General features: G+C 37.8%; 1 long non-coding RNA gene across 1 annotated transcript in view; it reads left to right on the top strand.

The window, feature by feature from the left end:
- The first annotated feature begins 3,715 nt into the window (after positions 1–3,715).
- The window catches only part of LOC137265793 (uncharacterized), a 38,562-nt gene continuing 34,286 nt past the window's right edge, over positions 3,716–7,991 (top strand). Inside the window, exon 1 of the long non-coding RNA XR_010954941.1 lies at positions 3,716–3,928. This is a non-coding gene — a long non-coding RNA (uncharacterized lncRNA). The remainder of the gene's footprint in view (positions 3,929–7,991) is intronic.

The following is a 7,991-nucleotide window of genomic DNA, read 5'->3' as shown; positions in this document are numbered from 1 at the left end:
AACTTTTTGGATATTCGACCGTGACCTTATAGGAATATCAAGGGTAGATAATTTCACGACATTGTTGAGATTGGTTTCCCTTAGACTGTGCTCTACTACTAACTGACGGGCACCTTGCACGTCATTTAATTATTTTCACCTTTGTCCCTGTTGAAATACGTAATTCCATTACTTTCCATGGCCAGTTAACTTGGTCTCACACTTCACAAAATACATACACGTTAATCATGCATTTAAAAGTGCTGCTTCGAATATATCATTTTTTCCTGCATTATCATCTTCCGTATGCCTCATGTTTTTTTGTATTCAGACGTGAAATAATAGACAGTGTCACTGACTTTGTGTGCAGTAATGCACATATGTGATCAAGTCGCTTTACATTCAAAACAGTTCAGTTTTCTACATAGTACACATTTATTGAAATAAAAAGAAGATGTTTAAAGACGTGTTCTACAATTGAAATACCTGATAAATAGATACGTACTGGAACAAATTTGTGCAGAGACACTGTTTAGGAATACCTGTTTGATACCTGGCAGTTATATGATTTACAAGTGAATATAAGAACTGTATTTTCAACAAAACATCAATCACGTAATCGTGTTAAAAATTTCACGGAATTTCGTGTAGATTTCGTTTCTGCTTAATTTTCGAATAGTGAATGCTTACCTTCAAACAGCTGCAATTTGAACAAAAATGAAGGAATATTTCTTCTGTGTTTGAGACAACTGTATAGCAACTTACTTAACTGACATCGTTAACTTATACGTAAATGGAATCACATGTGGTTTTTCTGTTGCCGTTACCTGGCTTAACTGACTATATTACTTTAAGCACTCGTTATGGTCCGATTTATAGTTTGTTTTTCTTCCATAATGCTCTTTCACATACAAGTATATTTCACGTTTCAGTGTAGTATATTCATCAATACCAATCAAGAAATTTTCAGTCAGGTGATGAAGATCAATACTGAAAGGATTTTTGCATTTGTCAATAACTGGTGACCCACCGGTTAGTCCCCACAGTCCCCAGCGGAGTGGCCTAACATTGGTCTGGGTGGCTATAACCACTGTATTTCCAAGTGCCCAGCGGGGTGGCCTAACATTGGTCTGGGTGGCAATAACCAGTGTATTTCCAAGTAGACGGCAGTGACGTGTCTAGAATCGTCCCTGACAACTTATCCTCCATAGACAACAAGAAAAACCCTCCACTGTACGCACAAATGAAAGAGTATATTGTTGCTCAGCACCGCACCGGACAAATACATTTTATACTACGTGAAGCGTGTTTGATCCATGCTGATATGCGAAAACTGCGTAAATATACAGGCATAAATTATTTCATGTGCTGCGTTCATGACAGTACAGTGAAGCCTCGTTAATCCGGACGGTTGTGTTTTTGAGCAAATTCGTCCGGAATGCGAATCATCCGGACTACTGAATCAAAACCCACGTCTCAGCAAGAGTTTCTTCCCTTTACCATTGCAAAAAAGACACGACTCTGGATTAAACAAATAATAAACATTTAATGTTTGTAAAGATTATGAAATGACTAATAGCAAGCACAACCGTACATGTAAATCAATTCAAGACATTGCAAAGTCTCTCGTTGTTGATTTTCCAAGAACACTGTACAATGTCACAGTCACACCAAAAAGTCCTTCATGGTCGTTTGTGTGTGTGTTACCTTTTTCATCGAATTCTTGACATCGATGATTTTCCCGAGTGATATCTCGCCTCCGATTGACTCGAAATAGGTCACCAGACTTTCCAAATAATTTTCTGCCTCTGTCGAACTGGGTGGCACCGGTGCTGGATCACTTTCCTCCTCCTCTTACTGACAATCGTCAGTTTGTTGAACTAAGTCAATGATTTCACTGTCCGTGAGTGGCTCGCGTGTTGTTTCACTGTGCTCTTTGGCGACATATTCTTCTGCACTCATAACATCCGATGAAGGAAATTCATTCAGGGTGAGTCTCAGTTCTGACAATACAATGTCATCTTCATTCACAAAATCTGAATCACCATCATGAGATATTATGTCCACATGCCTGTAGCAGTTTCTAATTGTTTTCGCACTGACTTCATCCCAACTGGTTTTCACAAAGAGAAGTGCCTGTCTCAAAGTCAGTGTCTGATCGCGTCCTTCCTCAGCACAGGTGATGTAATGCCCGACAAGCGATCTTTTGTATTTGAATGGTACATACGTGACTTGTTTTACCTGCATGGTTCCCGGGAGAATTTTATCATCATTAACTGGATGTTGAGATAACACATCAAACAATGACATATCTGACCTTGTTTGCAACGACATGCATGCTCTAATACATGTATAATATGTGAGTTATAGTTACTATATTGCACTATACTGTTATAGGACGTGTACCTTGCATATCAGTATATTGAGCGAAGGCACTTTTAAATATTAAGGCAAGACCACGGGAGAATTTTATCATCATTAACTGGATGTTGAGATAACACATCAAACAATGACATATCTGACCTTGTTTGCAACGACATGCATGCTCTAATACATGTATAATATGTGAGTTATAGTTACTATATTGCACTATACTGTTATAGGACGTGTACCTTGCATATCAGTATATTGAGCGAAGGCACTTTTAAATATTAAGGCAAGACCACACCACTATAAACAGTACGTCGTCTTTTTACTTTTCATTCTTCATAAAATTACAGTATAATGACGTTAAATCGGAACAAACTCTTCCTGAAATTGCAAGAAATCTAAATGAATTCCTTTTACCCATAGTGTCAGGTGAAAAATTCGCGGAGGACCTAGCTGCACTTTTCAGTTATTGCTTCGTTTGTTGTTCAACGCCGCTCTCAACATTATTCCAGCTATATATTGGAACTGACTAAATCATACAAATTTTGTAAAAACCTGGAGATCAGAGTACATAATATGAACGAAACGACCGCACTTGAACTTAAACACTTGTCATTGAGGACGTCAGTCCGATGAATAGCCCGGAATAGCCCGACACAAGTGTTCGGAATAGCCCGACATCATTGTTCGGGAAAGCCCGACGTCATTTTTCGGCAGAGCCGACAAGAGTGGGAAAAGTGACAATTAGATCGAGTCAAATATTTGACGGAAACAGGTTTACTAAGAGCAGGGATACTCTAAAACTCTCTATATAGGCTCCCTGCTAAGAGGGATTAACGTGTCTTCACACGTGTACATGATGTATAATGAATAGTTCGTTGCGTGTCTTAATTATTGTAATGTGTGGATGTGGTGTTAGCTGTTCGGTAATACCCGACACCGCTCTAGATGTTAATGATAATGAGAACAGTTCCTTGAACATTTTTCAGATTTGTGTCTCATAAAAGGGAAATGCCTGTCAGTGTCATCTCTTATATATTAACCCAATAAACTTTGCTTGCTGTCAAGTTCTGTCAAGTTCTGTTTTAATTAAGATCTTCCCAGTGAGTGGAAACACATCACAGAAGTGTCTTGAGTTCAAGCGTTTACCCGTCAATCGCTTCAAACCCTTTTACTCAAGATAGCAATGAAGAAACAACTTGTGAGGAAGTGGCAGATGAATACAAGACAGTCGCAGACAACTACGTCAACAGGGAATGTATTTTATACTTGAAGGGTTCGGGGCAACAAGGTGATAACCCTCAAAACTAATTTTCTGAGATTTTTATCACTAGTGGGTGTCAAGAGGCAGATCTGTTATTCCAGAAGAGTTAGCTCCCCTACCCCTGACAGTCTTGACAGTAGAGCATGCCTGCTTTTAATAAGGCACTGATTCCCATAGTTAGTTCGGCAAAAGGGTGACAACCCACAAAACATGGCGGAAGGAACCTGTTCACAAGAAGAAACTTTCCAGAGTATCATCTCTGATGTGGATAGTGATGACAGCAACCAGGACCCAAATTATGAACAAATACAGTGGGTAAGTGTATTCCGGATCACGGCTGTTCCGGATCACTGCCATGCACGTACATTAACCCCTAGAAACTGTAAATCTCGATGGATTTCTTCACTCAATCTCTCATTTTAAAGCCGAGACATTGCTCTTTAAGGTGATATATTTTATTTTACTTGATCTGAACCAGAAGTTTACTTGCGCGCCCTGTAACGAGGATACCTATCATCGCGTAATTTGCCGTAACGTCAGGAAAAGGTAACTCATTCGGAATGACCCGTCTCAAATAAGACTAGAATCAAGTTGCTTCACGTTAACACTCCATTGCATGCATATACTTTTCACCTGTAAAAAGCAACAAAAATCTTCTCTACATCTGCCATATTTTTGGAGAAATGAGCAATTTATGGAACCACATGTTTAAGTCAGTTCCGGATCACCAGAAAATAGGAATCACCTCAAGACTGCCAGCCGCCGAAAAATGTTAATTACTGTTGAAATAAAGTTATTAGTTTCACGATCTTACTTCGGTTGCCTTTATTTAAAATATATACTCACTCAAGGGTCTGTCTTAGATGTTCTTTGCACAGAGCAGATACATAAAACGTTTTGGCCTTCCTTTCGCCAAAACGTAATTTGTGGTACAGAACTGTCTGTCAGGTAAAAGGTTATGAATATTGGAAATAAGCAACTTGACAATACTTTGGGGTTGAAATTGTTTTGTTTTGTTTTCAAGTCATATTATTTTTTTTTAATAACTTGATGCATTTAAGTAAGGTACAAAACACTACAAGTGCCAAGCAGTCTTGCAGGGTCATTCAAGCAAATTCTTGATGTAGGTGGCAGTGTGTTTGCTGAGCCAGCTGGAGAACCCGTTCCACGTTTTCTCCTATGGCCTGCTGCACTGGCAGAAAAAGGAGGAGGCATGGTCATACTATGTCATTATGCTATTAACCACAGCAACAGAAAGTGACCTTTTATGACAACCAAAAATACCCTGTTACTTATGCCAGAGGCGGAAGCAATGAGGTTGGAGTAGACTCGAGCTATAGTTTGTTTCATTTTTAAACACAAGAAGATACACACTCATAAAGAGTTAAAATAGGCTGGTATTAATAGATTATGCTCGTTGGCATTACAATCAGTAATTGATGATGTGATGATAAAGGGGCACTGATGCAGAGCAATTTCCGTGGACTGGTGTAAACTTTTGTTATTGTTTTTCTCCCGTGAGTACCCGGATGATATCCCAGAATTCGTGACTGGTTCGTGGCCTCTGCTGCGCAGTCCGTAAGCGCAATTGATAGTTTAATTATAGACAGATCAACTGAGGTGAAGTCATATTTACTTCATTACAAATGTATTATGAAAACAAATGAAACACTTTGAAGGTTAATCATCTGCCCGTGGTAGAAATGGTAAAAAACTATTAGGACGGAAAAATAACGAAGCCAATGTAGTCTTTATATTTTGTCTCATAACTCTAGTTAGTTTATTGTCATACTTGTATGATTCTGAAAATTAATAAAAGAACACACGATCTGCTTATACTCATAGTAAATTTCTAACATAACAGCAACATTTATACATTGTATAGAATGCCAATGTGGATCCTATTTCACACACATACGCGATCTAGTGTGTTTTTTCTGTCATACAGATTCTGCTGAATGCTACAACAAATAAATTAAAACAAAATGCAAAAAATGAATGTAAAACAGACTATTTTTATAGCAACGATGTCAGGCTACTACCTTGTTCAGGAATGTATCCATCAATATCCACGTAAAAGAAATCGTATTCCATTCATCTGCAGGTGGTAAATAATCCTGTTCTGTGTCGTGTGTCTTACAACTGTCTCATTTGCGAAAAAGTAACACATCGTTTCACGTCTTTCGTTGGTGAAAACCAGATAAACCTCTCATTGGTCTCCCAAGATAGCACACCTGGCAACTGATTGTATGATGTCCACTATTCTAAGTAATTTAGTTAACCAATAATGAGCAATCAATCAATCAACGCAAGGGTGGTTAATTCTTTGAAGGGAGGATGTTGTTTTTGCACTTACACTTTACGAGAGGGTGTAGTCATCTACACACACTGCCTTTTCACAAATCCGCTAGAAGATAAAAGTAATTAATCAATCAGTGACTTATCGGTTAATCCTTTGATCGATGTTTGTTTTTGTAACTCAGTTGGTAAACCCTCTTGCATCACTTACATGCACATATTACATAACATACAATACATTTGCCATTACAGACCTTAATTTATAATGTTGAGTATTTACTCCAGACAGGAGAAATGCCAAATGGGAACCTTTGTTGAGTAACCGAAGTTGTGTTACTACTAATTATACCTGTTATAAATCCATTAATTGACCATCCAGAGAATGATGACAAATAACACGTGTAGGTTTACACCATCAAACGCGAGTTACAGCAAGGAAGATGTAATCTCTGTGTCGCATGCAGCCTGAAAACACTTATGGGCCGAAACTGTTTTGAGGATACCAACGGAATTTCGTACATAAGGAATACACACAGGCATTTGCTGTGTACTTGGGTAAATAGGTGAAATAAGCGTTTTTTTACGTAAGAAAATTTTCAGATTTCTCTACCAAAGGCAAAGTCATTGTTTTTTGTTTACGAATTCAAATAAATCAACTGTGTGTTGTTATTATCATAAATAATAAACCATTGTAGCTACCATAGCTACCAAAATTTTCGTAAGATATTTGCTATCACAGCTGAACCAACACTCAGAATTACCTAAATATAAAGCTTTGCAATCTTCCGTACTGAAACAAATGGCTACGTGCCTGTAGACATCATATTTTCATGTAACATGATTAAATATCGAGGTTAAAATCACTGAAATAGGATCAAATTGGATCAGTAACTATACCATCCAAGCATCCGAAAAGAACTACACTGCTGGGATAATTGTTTACGATCAGACAAGGAATACCATGGATATTTTTAAACAAATGATGGGCATCCGGCCTCCCGACTGTTTAGGTGAAGAAATTCTGCTAATATGGACAGGAGCCCAGTTCCTTTGTCCGTCACGGTCGAAGGAGCGGGCGCTGACCAATTTGCAGTTTGGTTTCGTAATAAGACCGTTGGCGAGAAACATTATTCGCTCCGCATCAGTGCCCCTTTAAAAAGTTCCTGACTGAATAGTGCGTTAAAGGTTCTGAAAAAATGGGTTATTTTGCCTCAATAATTGTACTTTACAAGTTAAAGTCGCATGTAAAAGTCACGACAGAATACTATGTATCAATACTGAAGAGATCAGTACCATAAACCATGTATGTATTAACCCCAAGAAAATATTTTCAGTCCACACTGGTACCTGGAATCATGATTCTGGAGTATGTTGTTAAGAGCAGCAGGTGTTAAAACTATCTACCAAGTGGATGTTGTTATCAACTGCAATGTTTGTTAATTATTTGTTTATCAAACACTATGGATATTGTTAACGCATCTATGTAATTAAACGCGTGTTACAAACTAATTTTTTATTGTAAACAGAGCTTTGAAGATGTTGGACATTATATTTTAAAATATTGTTTTATTCCTTCCAGATCAGTCTGCTTCATTTGCCAGCAGAAGGTCTTGTAAAGATCCTGAAATATGTTACTATGGAACATCTTCTGCAAAAAGTCACACTCGTTTTGTGAATGATAACAGCATTCTGTGGAAATGTTTTGATGACTTTTCATTTGATGTCATGTGTTTTAATGAAGATCAATTCAGAAATGTCATGAAACATTCAGCAAGTTTTAAGTATTTTGAGCTACCATATGGAGAATTTCTTTTTGAGCATGATATATTCAATGCAATATTTTTGTGTCAGCTATGAAAATCAAAGAATATGCAAACATTGAACCTTACGGACACACCAATTACTTCTCTTCAGTTTTTAAGGGTCTTGGAATTAAGTGGATGTAGAAATCTTGCAAGTGCAGAATTTCTTAACATTGGGACATGTCAAAATTTGGACTTTTTGTATGTCAGTTTTACCCAAGTGAAAGCTTCTGATCTTTGTTTTGTAGTGAAGCCTGGTCTGCTGCGTTTAGACGCTG

Source organism: Haliotis asinina, chromosome 15 (assembly GCF_037392515.1).
Source record: "Haliotis asinina isolate JCU_RB_2024 chromosome 15, JCU_Hal_asi_v2, whole genome shotgun sequence".
Taxonomy (NCBI): Eukaryota; Metazoa; Mollusca; class Gastropoda; order Lepetellida; family Haliotidae; genus Haliotis; species Haliotis asinina.
The sequence above is the reverse complement of the archived record's forward strand: the minus strand, read 5'-3'. Positions and strand labels throughout refer to the sequence as shown.